Here is a 14,454-nt window from a genome sequence, read left to right as displayed (position 1 = left end):
TTCTGGGTGCTGACATTTTGCAGGGGGGTGTAGATGGCACATGTGCCCCATGCAGTTGTGGCTGGGATGTCCCAAATCAATATTTAATGCATGCACAGAAAGAGTACTTCTGCACACTATTGATTATGAGCAGCACGATAGAAAACAGATAAACCAACACAAAGATGAAAAAGCAAAAATCTATAGGGAATACTATCATGAGATTCCATTGAGGGATTTGATAGCCCAATTTAGAGCTGTAAATACCATTATTTTCTATTATCTTTTGGTTTTGTAATTATTTTCAGCTCTAACAGTCAGATTTTAAATTGGCTTCATTCATTTAATTATTATTCAGTGTATCTAGGTTTGGTTATAAAGCATAAAATTCTTTGGGTTGGACAGGGCCTTAAAGATCATCCAGTTCCAACCCCTGCCATGGGCAGGGACACCTTCCTCTACCCCAGGTTGCTCCAACCTGGCCTTGGACACTTCCAGGGATCCAGGGGCAGCCACAGCTTCCCTGGGCAACCTGTGCCAGGGCCTCCCCACCCTCCCAGCCAGGAATTCCTTCCCAGTATCCATCTAAACCTACTCTGAAAGCTGATTGTTTATTAATTTTGGTTGATTGTCTTGAGAGGGAAATGGGAGCAGGGTTTGGATGAAGCCTTTGGCTCACAAAAACAAGTGACTACAATTGGATCAAATTTGGACACTCGTTGGTGCCTCCCAACCCCTACAGGAACCTGCAAATTCCAATATGTTCATACTCTGGGCTTCTAAAACACAGTCACATCACAGCAGTGACAGGCAGCAATAACAAAGCTGCTACAGGCAGTTCTTTCTCTGCAATTTGCAAAATAACAATAGAAATTGGACTTTTGACTGATTTACCCCAACGAAAAAAATCATGATGGCTTGGAAATATAACAATATACAGCTTTGGAGCTGTGCATTTATTTAACTGTAGAAACCCAGCTTTTTTAACCTTTAGAGGGAAACAGGAAAGAAAATACTGTATTTTTCAAGGTAAACTCATGAAAGGCAATATTTAGGACTTGAACACCTAACCTTTTTTGCTATAGTAATGCCATAGTGATATACATCAATATTTCAGTTTGTTTCATTTGCTGATTTTGTCTCTTTTTTTGTAAGCTATATAGACTGCACCATCTTAGAGATTTATTTTTTGTATATGGATGCAGGAAAGAGATTTATACCTATTTATATTTTTGGCCCTTAATCATCTGTCCTAGTAAAGCAACAACCAGGAATTTCTACGAATGAAATTCACCTTGCATTTAAAAATAAACCAAAGTGTATTAACTGACTTCAGGTAATACTAATTACTCCTTTTAATAGCTAAACCTGCCAGATGGGCATTTTCCCTCCTGAGAACAGAGGCTGTGATTGCTGGTAACATGCAAAGCCAACCTCAGCAGCCTGGTGAGCACTGATGCTTTAATGAAGTATTTTAAAAGGAGTGCTTTCAGAGAGGGCTTTCTGCTTTTCTAATGGAAATGCTGATGTCTGACACTAAAAGCTGCCACCAAACAGCTGAACACTGTACCATATACCTGTTTTTTTTGCTTAGAAATGTCCAGCTCTGCCATATTCCAAGGTCACCTCTTGCCCGAGCAGGCAGGTTAAACGAGGTGCAGGTCTCCCTGCACACTCCTCTGTTCTTGTTTCAGTCCCAGCAGGACACAGGAGTCCCTCCTGGACACAGGAGTCCTTGTTTGCCCTTTTTCCTTTTCTTCAGCTGCTTGCTGGAGCTGTGTGGCTCTGTTTGTGCTGCTGGTGGCAGGGGATGAGAAATGAAGCCCAACAGGTGGTGGAATTGCTGCTGGCAGCCCATTTGTTATCATTAGCTGGGACGAGGAAAACAGGGTTCAAGGGAAAAATATAGTAAATATATTAAATATATTTTTATATATATATAAAAATATATTAAAAATACAGCAAGTGATGGGGCTCTAATCCCCCAGTTTTGACACCATTCTTAATTTAAACAAAGCTTCACAGCAACCATTCGTTAAGTTCTTTGCCTGGAGGAATTTTCCTCTGTGTACACTCAGAAGAGAGAATTTGCAAAAATTGAAATGATATGGTATCTGTTTAGAACAAAAAAGGAGAGAGTGGTTCCTTTCTTTCATTCCAGAGTAAATCAAGAGGAAGGCAATCATTCCCACTGAGTTACCTCAGACTGAGACTAAAGACATGCAGCAAACACATCAGTTTTTAGCACATTGGAGATAAAATCCACCTGGAGGGAATGTTACTGATGTTAACAAAAGACAATGAACCCTGGTAAGTATTATATAACACTTTGAGCCCTTGACCCAAAAAAAAAGCACGATTAACCAGTCTTCTAGGACGTATTTTCCTCTGAATCATGCTAAAATCATCAGACAGATTTTTGCATCTATTTTCCTTCCTTTTTTTTAAGTCTCATAGTTGCAAATAAGCAATCAAGAAAACAACATGAGGTTCATATTTACCTCCATGTAATTCCTAGTGGCAATAATGGCGTTGGAATGACCTCAGGGTGAATATGTGTCAAGTGCACAGGGCGGGTAGGAGTGGTATCCTTTGGGCTGAACTTCTTTTCAGAGCTCCATTTATAAAGGATATTGAAGGTGGTGTAAAATCACCTAATTCTTTCTTATATACAAAGTTTGCATCTAACAATGCATTTGCACTGTTAGTCCTGTCACTTTGTATAGGTAAGTTTATAGTTTTATGATTCAGTTATACTGGAGAGAAAACATCATCCTGTGCTGACTGGTAATATTAGAAGCTGTACTTTCCTCAGCAGTGTAAATGTTTTTGGGTAACAATTTCTCTCCAAACAGTTTAAGGACCTTATTCTAATTCTTTACTTATATTTGAATGAGGTATTTTGGATGAAGTTCAGTTTTAATGTGTGTTGAGTTTGCTCTGTTAATTAGTTCCCTCCCATCTATTTTATATAAATGTTTTGGGTGTAATTTTATGCTTTCTCCAAGAACACATTGCAGCTACTACATCTTAAGTCTTATGAGATAATAGAAATGTCACAATTTCATGTTCTGTATCAGATATAAATGGAGCTGTCATGCCATATTCCATTTCTGACAAGAAACCAATAAACTAAGAGAAGAAGGAAGAAAAAAAAAACATTTAAAAAACAACCAGAAGAAGCTGTGATTGATGGGCACATAACTGAGTTAGGATTCCCATGAATAATGTTGGTTGCACAACATGCCAAAAGACAGAGTTTCCAAAGGGAGTGATTTTATGATTAGATGTAAAGTGTAATCAGGATCAGAATAGTTCCAGGAATTAAATGCTGCTAAGCACAGAAATGAAGAAACAGGATAACCATTCTCCTTTTAAACAGGATTTTGTTTTTCTTGGCATCATATTCTGTGACAGCTGTCCTGCCTCTAAAGTATGGATTTTATTTTTTTCTAAACTGACAAGTGAAAAATCTTATTAAAACAAAACCCTACATGTGCTGCTGATAATATTCCATGTTATTAAATCTGAAACAACTTTTTTAAAATCTGATTTACTCCTCAGTAATTTACCACTCACACTTAGGTGTCTTGGGCAATAAAAGTATCTGTCATTACTTTGCTTTCTGGAATGTCAGGTTTTTAACAGGGTTTTGTAATATGTGAAGTGCTCAGAGAGGTTTGTAGGTAAACCATTCATTTCATTTCAACAAAATGAAAATGCAAGAAAATAGTTCAATCAATATTTGAGCCTATAAAATGAATTTTGCCTTCTCACAAAACACGAGTTATCTGACAGCATTAGCAGGTACAACTGAAGTGTTTGAGAGAGAAAACTTCTGAAATCTGGTTTTCCAGACCAACATGACAGAATAGTCAACACAGGCATAAAACCCTAGTACCCAGCACAAGGCTGTGAATGGAAACAGAACTTGGGTAAGTCCAAGTCCATGTAAATTCCTATGAATCCTCTGAGCAAAAAGATAACCCTGCACGTGGCAGGGGTTGGAACTTTCAGATGATCTTTAAGGAGCTTTCTAAACCAACCCATCCCAGGGTTCTGTGTCTTTGCAGCTGCAAAGGGGCTGTGACCACCTCACCCCCTTCTTCCTTCCACATTTCCACTTTGCTCAAGTGGGAAACCAGGCAAAGCACATTGTTTGGGAGTCGTGTCTGCAGGCACTCAAGTGCACTTGATAAGCCATGTCCACGTGAGTACCAAGATAAAGAGTTCATTTATGGAATAAAGATCCAACAGCAGCTGAAGGATGTACCAAAGGAAAAGACAACTCCAGCCTGGGGCTGTGGCCAGCAAGGCCTTGTAGGACATGTCCAGGCACACCAGCACCATTTAGGAGGAAACATGTGCAGGTACCAGAATTTCAGCCTGTATTTCTTTCCTTATTGCTCAGAGTTAAAGCTAAAGGAAGGGGGAAAAAAAGTCAATTTTGGTTTCACGTCTCACACGGGAATTCTCTCACACAAGGTCAACATTGCATGCATTGTTCTCCCATGGATTGGCTGCACCTGCTGATAATTCGTTCATTTTCTGGCTCATCAACTCTTCCTTCCAAGAGATTAAATGGCCCTTGTGTCTCCCCAAGAAACACGAGAGAGCTGGATGGCACAGGGGTGACAAGAAGGATGAATTCTCTGATTTCTCTGCTTCTTGAGAAAAAAACCCACCTGCTTCCAATGCAAATATGCCTGAGGAAAGCAGGAGAGATCCAGTGGGAAGTTTTACTTTCCAAAAAACAGCTCAGGTGAAATTTCCATGGGGGGGAATCCTCCTGAGCAGGAGGGAGCTGGTGGCTGGGGAGGGGCCTGGCACAAACCACACGTGTCACACCCATCATTTTTGTCTCTGCAAAAGCCTCTTGCTGCTGGTCTTTGCTTCCTGTGTCAAAGAATAAATTTGGATTCATTCCCACAGTGGTACTAAAATTTATTCCTGAATAAAAACATGGATTAAGACCCACCTGTGTAACACATGAGTGTGTGAGCACGCTGGGTTTGTGCTGCAAACCAAGTCATTGCATCAGAGGTATGAGTATTTTATTTGACCTCCTTTACTCCTGTGTCTGATTATTTCATGCCAATAAACACTTCTATTCCCCTTTACATCTCAGCTCTTAAAAGGAAGACTCCACCACGGTTATTTTCACGTTCAGACAGGACTTTTGGACACCCATTTCTTTTTACATTTTTGTGACCTGTCTTTGCAGAGGTGTGGACTGAATTGGCCAAGGAGACAAGGGCAGGAGGTTTTCAGCAGGACTTGCCTTCCAAAAGCATGCCAAGCCACATCTAAATCCTACTGAAGCACTAAAAAACCTCGCATTCTCTTTCAAGTGACTTTCCACTTCTGATATGATTAATCATCATTTTATGCAGTACTTCTCACATTCAGTACTGGGCATGAAAAACAGCTAATTAATATCTGCTCAAGCAGACTCAAAAAGCCAGAATTAAACAAGATATGCAGTATATATATATTATATATTATATATATTATATATATATATATATAAAATGGCAAATATCAATAGAGCTTCTAAAAGCCATTATTCCCCTGCAGAGGGCTTTAAGCTAACTGGCATTTTTGCAGGATGCACCATGGACATCCAGTACCAAGGTCCCTGTTTTGCAGGGCAGGGTATCTCATGAGCACAATCCCTGCTTGAGTGAAAGGCATTGTCATCATCTCTTATTAAGAACTGTAGTTACAATCAGTCTCTTGTGGACATTAATAACGATGCACTAATTGAATCTGGAAGCTCGTTGTTCAGAAGCAATGGATTTGGGGCTAATATTAGCATTTTATAGCTTTGGAGAGAAAAAAAGTGAGGGTCTTGCCAAGGTAAACTCAAGGTTTGCTTTTATTGCTGGCAGGCATTGCTGGAGCTCCATTGTTAGGGTTGGAGTCCTGAAATATTTATCAGCAGAAAGCTCAGCCCTAAGTCTTTAACTCAATGCTGTGCTGAAGGTGAAGTCCTTAATAATCTACACTGCAATTCCCTTACTAAAGAGAATTTAAGAAAGTCCTTTCTCTCCTAAGGGAATCCTTTCTTGAAACTCAGCACAAAAAGGTAAAGACTGTGGAGTTCATTGTTATTTTAAAGTGCCCTCAAGGGTGCAAGGAATGAGACATTTATCACCTTTGCACTGCAGGTTGCCACTGGCACAGAAAGTTTACCACAGGATAATGGGCAAGGTTGGACAGGAACACTCTTTATTTGCAGCAGGTCCTCGTTAAAACATTGCCAGCAATATTTTGGAGCCAGACATGGCCAGACATAGCACCAAAAAATCACAGGGGACACAAAGGAAATTGTGCTGTTCTTGTCTGTCCTCAGAGGTGCTTTGTGTGACTTCTGGGGCCCATCAGGCTTCCAGGAGAGACTTTTTTCCCCTCTATATTCCAGTGGGATTTTCTGATCACTCTCTCAGGTACCTGAAAAGACATTCATCCAGAGGGCTATGCTCCTCACATGGACCTTTCCTGTGGAGCTCTGGAGGTTGTGGAGCTCTGTAGCAAATCTTGACAAGTGGCACATATTCACTGTGCTTGAAACTTGGTGCATTCCTGGGGGAACTGCCCCCAAAGATGACAAGCCATCTGTCCCTACTTCTGGTGCTTTCTCTGCTTCCACGTCCATAAGTTAAGGTAGAAACAACATTTTCAGCTCCAAAGCCTAATTTGTTCTGTAAATCGTAGATTTGTAATGATCAAATCTGCTTTGAAGCAGACAGTGGAGATTTTTCCATCAGTTTGCTGACGGGATTCCTTCTTCACAGCACTAATGGCTTGCATGTTCCTGCTCCAGTATTTGCATTTAATATGGTATAACATCACCAAGTGCATGCCGTGGACTCCTGCTTGTCTCACTCAGATTTACAGTAACATTCTGCTGCACTGGCTGCTCTCTCCCAGTGGAAATTCCATCATAATAAACGTGGGCAGTGTAAAAAACAATATTATTTTGATTACAAGGTGCTGCCAGGAAGCACTGGCGAGTTACACGTGTGGAGAGCTGGAATGAAGAGCAGCACAAGGAAAATGTGATTTCATTTCCCTGCAGACACATCATGAGTGGGCAGAGCTGAGCCTGCCCTGCACATGAGACAGCTGAGTGGGACCACGAGAAGGGAGGTTGGACACAATGCACCAGGCAAGGAAGACTTTTTGAAATGGGGCATTTTGCCTGAGCAGGATAAGGGGGTAAGAGCAGGCATGAAGGGGGCTACAAGAAAGGAAGGGCTACAAGAAAGCAAGGGAAAGACAGACTGCCAGAGGGAGGGTTGGATTACATATTGGGAAGAAATCCTCCCCTGTGAGGGTGGGGAGGCCCTGGCACAGGTGGCCCAGAGAGCTGTGGCTGCCCCATCCCTGGAAGTGTCCAAGGCCAGGTTGGACAGGGCTTGGAGCAACCTGGGCTAGTGGAAGATGTCCCTGCTCATGGCAGGGGGTGGAATGGGATGATCCATTCCCTTCCAACCCAAACCATTCCATGATTCTTCCATCTCAAGTCTTCACTTTTGGCAGCCTCTGTGGTCGGTGCATTTAGTGGTGGCATAAAGAGCTGTGGAGGTGGGGGCTCCTCACAGGGGGACCCCCTGGAGCCACTGTCACCCTCCAGGGTGCAGCAGAGAGAGGAAAAACAGTGTGCTGGCCATGGGCACCCCAGCTCTCCCACCACAGGTGCCCTCAAACAGAGGCCCAATGATGCTCCCATCAGTGGTATCCCAGGTGCTGTGCCAGGTAAAGCCCAGGAGCTGCCCAGCCACAGCAGGGTGCTGAGGAGGGTCCAGCTGCTCACACAGACAACCCTTCTGCAAAAGGCTTTGCAGTTTTTCTCCCAAATCTATTCTTCATACTGTTTTTCTGAACAATTTTCAGCAGTTAAGGTTGTATAAACTTTTGCTTTCCTTCCCCCTCCTGCCACAGCTTCAGAATCCTGACCCCTGGTAGTGAAAGCACAGGACCTTTCAAGTTTTCCTCAGGGCTGTGGCTGAGAGAGCACTGGTGTTGAGCTCACTGGATTAATGTCTGCTTTGAAACACTTCTGTCCTTCCTACAAACTCCCAGAGTTTCACTGGTGGCCAAGCTCAACCCCACAACGTTTTTAGCCTACAGATTATTTTAACTTGTACTAAAGCTGAGCTCTAATTGTTTTACCCTCAGTATTTCCAGTGCAACATCTGATATGATTAGCTAGGCCATTAATTATCCTTTACTTTAATTATGAACCTCCTGCTGAAACACAAGGAAAGGTCACTGCATATGCAGAGAAAGTGGTACCTAACAAGGTGCATTTATCAGCAAATTAGGCACAATGTCAGTTCAGCACACGTGTGTGTGTGTGTGTGTGTGTGTGCAGTCTAAAGTGTGCTGATGGTATTTGATATTTTTTGCTGGGAATATGAGCTTGTAGTCAACAGGATATTGCCTGGCTAAAACCTCCCATGGACTTCAGTGCACAAAAACCCCTTTTATACGTTATAACAAGCAGGTCAGAGTGAAGAATGCAAAAGATATTTGGTAAGCAGGACAGCCAGCACAGACACTGGCCAGATACCTGAGCAGCTGTTGTTACACGTAATAACTCTGTTACATGCTTTTACCTAAAATAATAAAAAAAGGCCTCTAGAATGTTCACACTTATCACCTTAGTGTTATCACACAGTCTGTTCTCTCCTGAATGTTTCTTAGCACAGGCTGTAAAACAGGAGGACTCCTAGACCTGAATTTCTTTTATCATTTGTATTGCACAATGTAATAAAGCCTCGTGTCTGTGGTGATTCAAGGATTCCAGTGGAGATTTTTTGAGTAGCAAAATGTAACCCTAACCTGTGGCTTATCCTTCTCCAACTTTACCTTTTCTTCCTTTTTTTTTTTATTTCCCTCCGAATAGATCTTTATGTATCTCCAAAGGTAGCAGACATTATTATCTAACTAACTACCCACAATTTATGTATATCAGTAACATAAAAACATGAGACTGGAGATGTGCCAGAAACTCCAGCTGATAAGGTGATAATGCAAAGATAATTTTTCTAAGTGTCTTCATTGGCCTAATAGGAGAGTTAAATCTTCCCTCTCAGGGCTCAGCATTTAAAGTACACATTTGGAATAAAAAAGCTGGGAAGGTCCAAGGGGTGATTATTTGCTCCTAAGGAGTGTTCAGTGATGGCTCCAAGTGCTATTCCCAGACTGTCAATGCATTTCCTATGTTTTTCCAGTGTCAGATGCACACTAACAAATGGGGGTTGTTTGGATAAATACGGAAGGATAAAAGGAATATATTGCAACGTGTGGACAACTTTACCCAGGGATTTGGGACTGGCAGTTGTTGCCAGGTAAAGCTCCCAAGGAGCAGCTTGGCAAGCATTTCCTTTCAGGAGTGTTGCTGGCCCAAGCTGTCTCCTCTGAGTTGTTTGGTTCAGCAGAACCAGGAACTGCACCAGATAAATTATTTCTTCTGGACTACTTTTAACCCAAGCCCAGGTCACCAAGTGGCCTCACAGACACAACCAAGCAGGCAGCTGAGTGGTCAAAGCAAGGAAAGAGGCTCACAAGGGTGATGTTTCTACTTAAAATGTGTCAAAACACCATCTGAGTGCTTGGAGGATTAATTAATAAGTTCAGTCACAGTAAAAGCAGCCTTTTGAACACAGCACAGATGCATTTCTCCCCTGCCTTGGATCCTGCTGTGTCAGTGGTCTGCTGCAGCTGGAATTTTGAACTTAATGCCATTTAAAAGAAAGGCACCACATCAAGGTCATATTAAAAATATTTTGGGGACATGTTAAAATAACTCAAGAGTATCTCAGTTCAGTGTACTTCACAGGGTTTATAACCTGTATAATTCCTCTTGGAGAAAAGGTTACATTTGGGATCTATTATCAAAGTAAAGAAGCAGCCCACAGACTGCACATGTATTTGGCACTTCATTATTTCATCTTCCAGCTTGTGAGTAATAAAACACCTGGGTGCCCAGAGCAGTTTTGCACAGGTAGTTGAGCTCAGGAGGACTTGAGAGCCAAACTCAGTTTATTGCAGCTCCTGCTTGGGCAGTTCCTGCTCCAAAGGTTACATGGATTCCAGGGCAAAGAGGTTTTTGGCCTCTTTGCAAATCAAGCATCAATGTTTTGGGAGAGATGCCTCTCCTGCCCTCAAAACCAGGACTTGTCAAACAGATGCCTTGTTGCATACACATGTAATATGTACATATGCATTTATACCTAACTGTTAGTCCTGTGGTCACTCAGTTCAGTTTGTAGTTTTTGTTAGTAGCTCTTTTTATACTATTGTCAGACACCACTGTTTTCTAAGTGTGTTATCTCCTGACAGGATTTCACAGATCATTCAAGATGAGCTGTCACTACACCTCAGTCAACAAACCTCTAACACAGTCCCATCAGTGAAGGAGCTCCCAGTGGCCAAAACCACATATATTTGTACAAAGAGGGTGGCCTGCTAAGCAAAACCAATCTTATTTATTAACAGAGCTCATCTCTGCAAAAATTAAAAAAATGATCTTTCAACAAATCGTTTAGCCAAGATACTTTGCAGAAATGCTGCCACCTTCATGAAAGAGTTTTGGAGGTGATTTGTTTCTACTCCCCAGCTCCAGCTCCTGTTTTTCACTCAGCAGCACTGTCAGTATTTTCTCCATGTGTAGCTTCCACTGAGAAGCCAAGGGGAAAAAAAATAGACAGCAAGGATTTGTCATGAATAGCTGAGCTCCTCTTTCCCTGCGGTGGCTACTTTGTATTGGCAGAAACCTGAGCTCTGTCCCTCCCTCGGATCCCTTCCATTGCTCCCTCCCACACCACTTCAGACCCTCCCTGGAGGCTGCTGGAGCTCATTATTTAGATATTCAGAGCTGTACTTTCTTAGTCCTTTGTGCAGACAGAAAAACTGGGGAAAGGACAATCATATCTGAACATCCTGCAACGCAGAGAACACCCTGAATCCTCTCGGCTACAAACAGATGAATAACTGAATGTTTCACAACACCTATAATAACAAGCCTTGGCTTAGGAAAACTTGACTTCAGACTACACTCGAGTTACTTCTAGTTTGTGAATAAACTCTTCCCCTACTCATGCACTCAGAGTAGACTCAGGCATAAACATTGCTTCAGGTGTATCCATGGGGCCATTTTAACAAGATTACCTTAAAAGTTATTTGAACACTTTTTTGGCAGAAAGTGAGACACAGGGTCAACTGTTTGGTTTCTTCTCCCCTTAGGCCTTTGTCCTCTATTGCCATCTCTTAAATAGACACACTTCACTTTTGATCGCCTGAATTCATACGGATCTGAAGCTATTTTAATGCTATATAAAAGGTGTTTCTTTTACAGCCTCCATATGTAAAGGAAGCCTGGAGAGTCCCACATTTTAAGAGCCTTTGAGCTGAAAGCACCATTCCTGGTGCATGTTGGAGAGCTGCATTTCACCTCCAGGAGAGTGCATTCTACGAAGTCCTTGTACCTTCCAAACAGCTCAGCTGAGCACTGTGAGCAAACCCTGGGCACCTCTGCTCAGGTCACTAAACATTTCCTCTGCAGAAATGAGGCAAATCCTTAGGACTTTGGGTTCTGCCACAAAGGGCACAGCAGTTTGTGCTTTTCTGTCCACAGGTTGTTTTAGAGTTAGGAATAAACCCTAAAAGTGCAGATGATGGGAGTGCTGGGTGATGGTTGTGCTGCCAGTCAGGACCTCGACAGGTTGGAGAATTGAGTCCCAGCAAGCCTGTTTGTAACTGTATTTACACTGGAGTGGTTCCATCAGCCTTTGGAAAGTTAATCCTGATTTACAGTTATGAAAATCAGGTAGAAATCTAAAGCCAAGTTTATGGTTTTGTACAACAAACCGCTCCTATTAAATCAAGGCAGCTGCCAACGATTTTCACCATTTCAGTTAAACACCAGGAAATGAGAACGGGCACATGAAATGATATTTCCTATTTTTAAACAAGAATTCTTCTTATTCTAACACATCCTAATTCAAAGGGATGATTAAAAATAATAGTCCAGTAATACTCAGCTTGGCCAGAGAAATGCAGCTCTGCAAAGGGCTGCTTCTCCACCACCCCCTCCTCTTATATTTGAACATCCAGTCTCCACCAAGGAGCACCCTGGCACTGGCACCAACTGAGCATGTTTTAGGAAAAATGAAATCCCAGATCTTACTATTCATCCCAAGAAAAAAAAAATCACCTGCAAAAAGAAATCAGAGAGAATATTATTATGGAAATAGCATTTTAGACAGAGTTTGTAACACGTTTGTCCTATTGCAGACCAAAGTTATAAATATTAATATAACATTCTTTGGGACAGGACCAGGACAGCTCTAGCACAGTTACTGGGAATTTTCTGTGTTATGCCAGGCATCTCCCAGCACAAGGAGAAATTATTTGAGTGTGCTACTTCTATAAACAGATGTGTGAGGAGGTGTTCCCAGAGGAAACAGTCCTACTGATGGAAGCAATGGCTCCTGGAACAGCAGGAGAGGAGCAGGGGGTAGAAAGTTTTCCAAAAGAAAAAAGTTTTCAATGAAAGATTTCATTTCATCCAAACAGCAATCTTTTGGGAAGGTGCTGGATTTCTTAGGGAGGCTCTGATTATTTCCTTGGAATTCATTCATAAAAATTTCCACCTGAAGATTAATTTTCCACACGAGGCCTCAGTGCAAAACTGGGCTGTACCAGGGTCTGAATCAGCACATGAAAGGAGCACCCAGAGAGTTGGGACCCTTCACTGCAAAGTGATTAGTTTTTCATTTTCCTGGGTTGTTTTTCCATTTCCAATTTATCCTACACAGTGTACTTTGTGCCCTTCACTACTTCTGTGGCTTTGGGGACTGCACCAGCAACCTTTGGTTCCTGCACATGTTCTCTCTTGTAATGCCCTGAGGATTAAGTGCTTATGGAAAAGAAGACAGTCTGAGAACTTTCATCCTTCAATGAACTTCTTTTCAAAAAATTTGCACTTTACCAGATTTGTAGATACAAAACAAGATGAACACAATGTTACATACCTGCTTACATGGGAGCATTCCACACCATTGCACACAGCAGGACCCCCACAGGAGTGAGACACCTCACACAAGTGTCACTCCTTGGGAGGAGTCCCCTCTCCTCACAGAAGGAGTGTAAAGCCACTTGCTTCCTGACACTTTCACCAAACAAAGCACCTTACGTTGTCAGAAGTCTTCAGATCTTCATAAATGTCTTCAGACACATATGAGGGCACAGAGACTCTCTCCCATTTCAGAAGTGGAAGTCGGGCTGTGCCAGAGCAGCGCAGGGAGAAGGCACCTTGCTCAGAGGATCCTCCAAAGAACACTTGGCAGGAATGTGTTAATTGTAGGAAATACTGATCTAAGTAGCTCAGCCAACCTCTGCTGCTGAAATGAAGGGACCAGAGCACCAGCCCCAGGACAAAGGTGGCATCAGAGCAGCTCATCAGGGCCCCAGCTGAGCTGTTTCTGTGGGTGGAGGTCCTCCTACAGCAGCTGTAGCCTGTAAGGACAACCCCGTTCCCAACCATCACTGCAGGTGTTCAGGAGCAGGAAGGCAGAGAAAATGTCTTTAGGAAAGTTACAGAGCAACACAGGTGTGATTAATGTCCTCCCTTGCACCAAGAATTACTCACACAATTCTGTGAGCAACTGGCAGCATGTTGTCTTTGCACTGTGCTGGGTGTGATCTGTCCCAGGGATGGTTTCAGCACTGCAGAGCTTTGCTTTTTTTAAACGTTTACGATCACTTCAGCACAGATGAAAATATGACAGGGAAAACTTTTAATTTTTGTTTATGGATTGACCAATTAAAGTTTAATTAGCATTATCTGCTTAACTGTGCCTCACAGTACCTACAAAAATAAATAAAAAGCGAGCAAGCCTAGGGCAGCATATATTGGAAGCTGTGCTGTATATGGCCTGCCTAATACTTTACTGCAGCACGCTGGGATGATTTCTGCTGAGGAACTAATATATTAATCTATAACAGATATAAAATCACTCTATAAATTCCATTTATTTTTCTTGTGTTTTATATAATTACAGGTTACACCGTAATTTTTCCTTCCTTTATGTCTGAACTTCCCCATGCTTTTAAGATGTAACACTGATTAGTTACTGTAGCTGCAGGCAATTTTTTGTTTGCATAACCAGAACTGATTTTTATGCTATACTCCCAAAACAACCCCTCCACTCCAGATGGTCCTCATTCACCTGCAACACCCTCCTGCGCACCAAGCAACAGCACTTCTGACACCTCATAAAATGTTACTGTTCCTTGGTGTTGCTGTTCCCTCCCAGGGGATCCTTCACAGCCCAGCAGCTCCTTAAAAAATGCTGTTTAAGGAGACTCAGGTTATTCAGTGTTGCACAAGGTTGATAAATACAAGTGTATAACCTTCCACTTTATGATACTTCAGAGGAAAATAAGGCCAGTGGTTGTGGA

The sequence above is a fragment of the Pipra filicauda genome, unplaced genomic scaffold, assembly GCF_003945595.2.
Source record: "Pipra filicauda isolate LSUMZ 115617 unplaced genomic scaffold, ASM394559v2 scaffold53_size3534045_pilon, whole genome shotgun sequence".
NCBI classification, from domain to species: Eukaryota; Metazoa; Chordata; class Aves; order Passeriformes; family Pipridae; genus Pipra; species Pipra filicauda.
Note: the sequence above shows the minus strand (reverse complement) of the source record.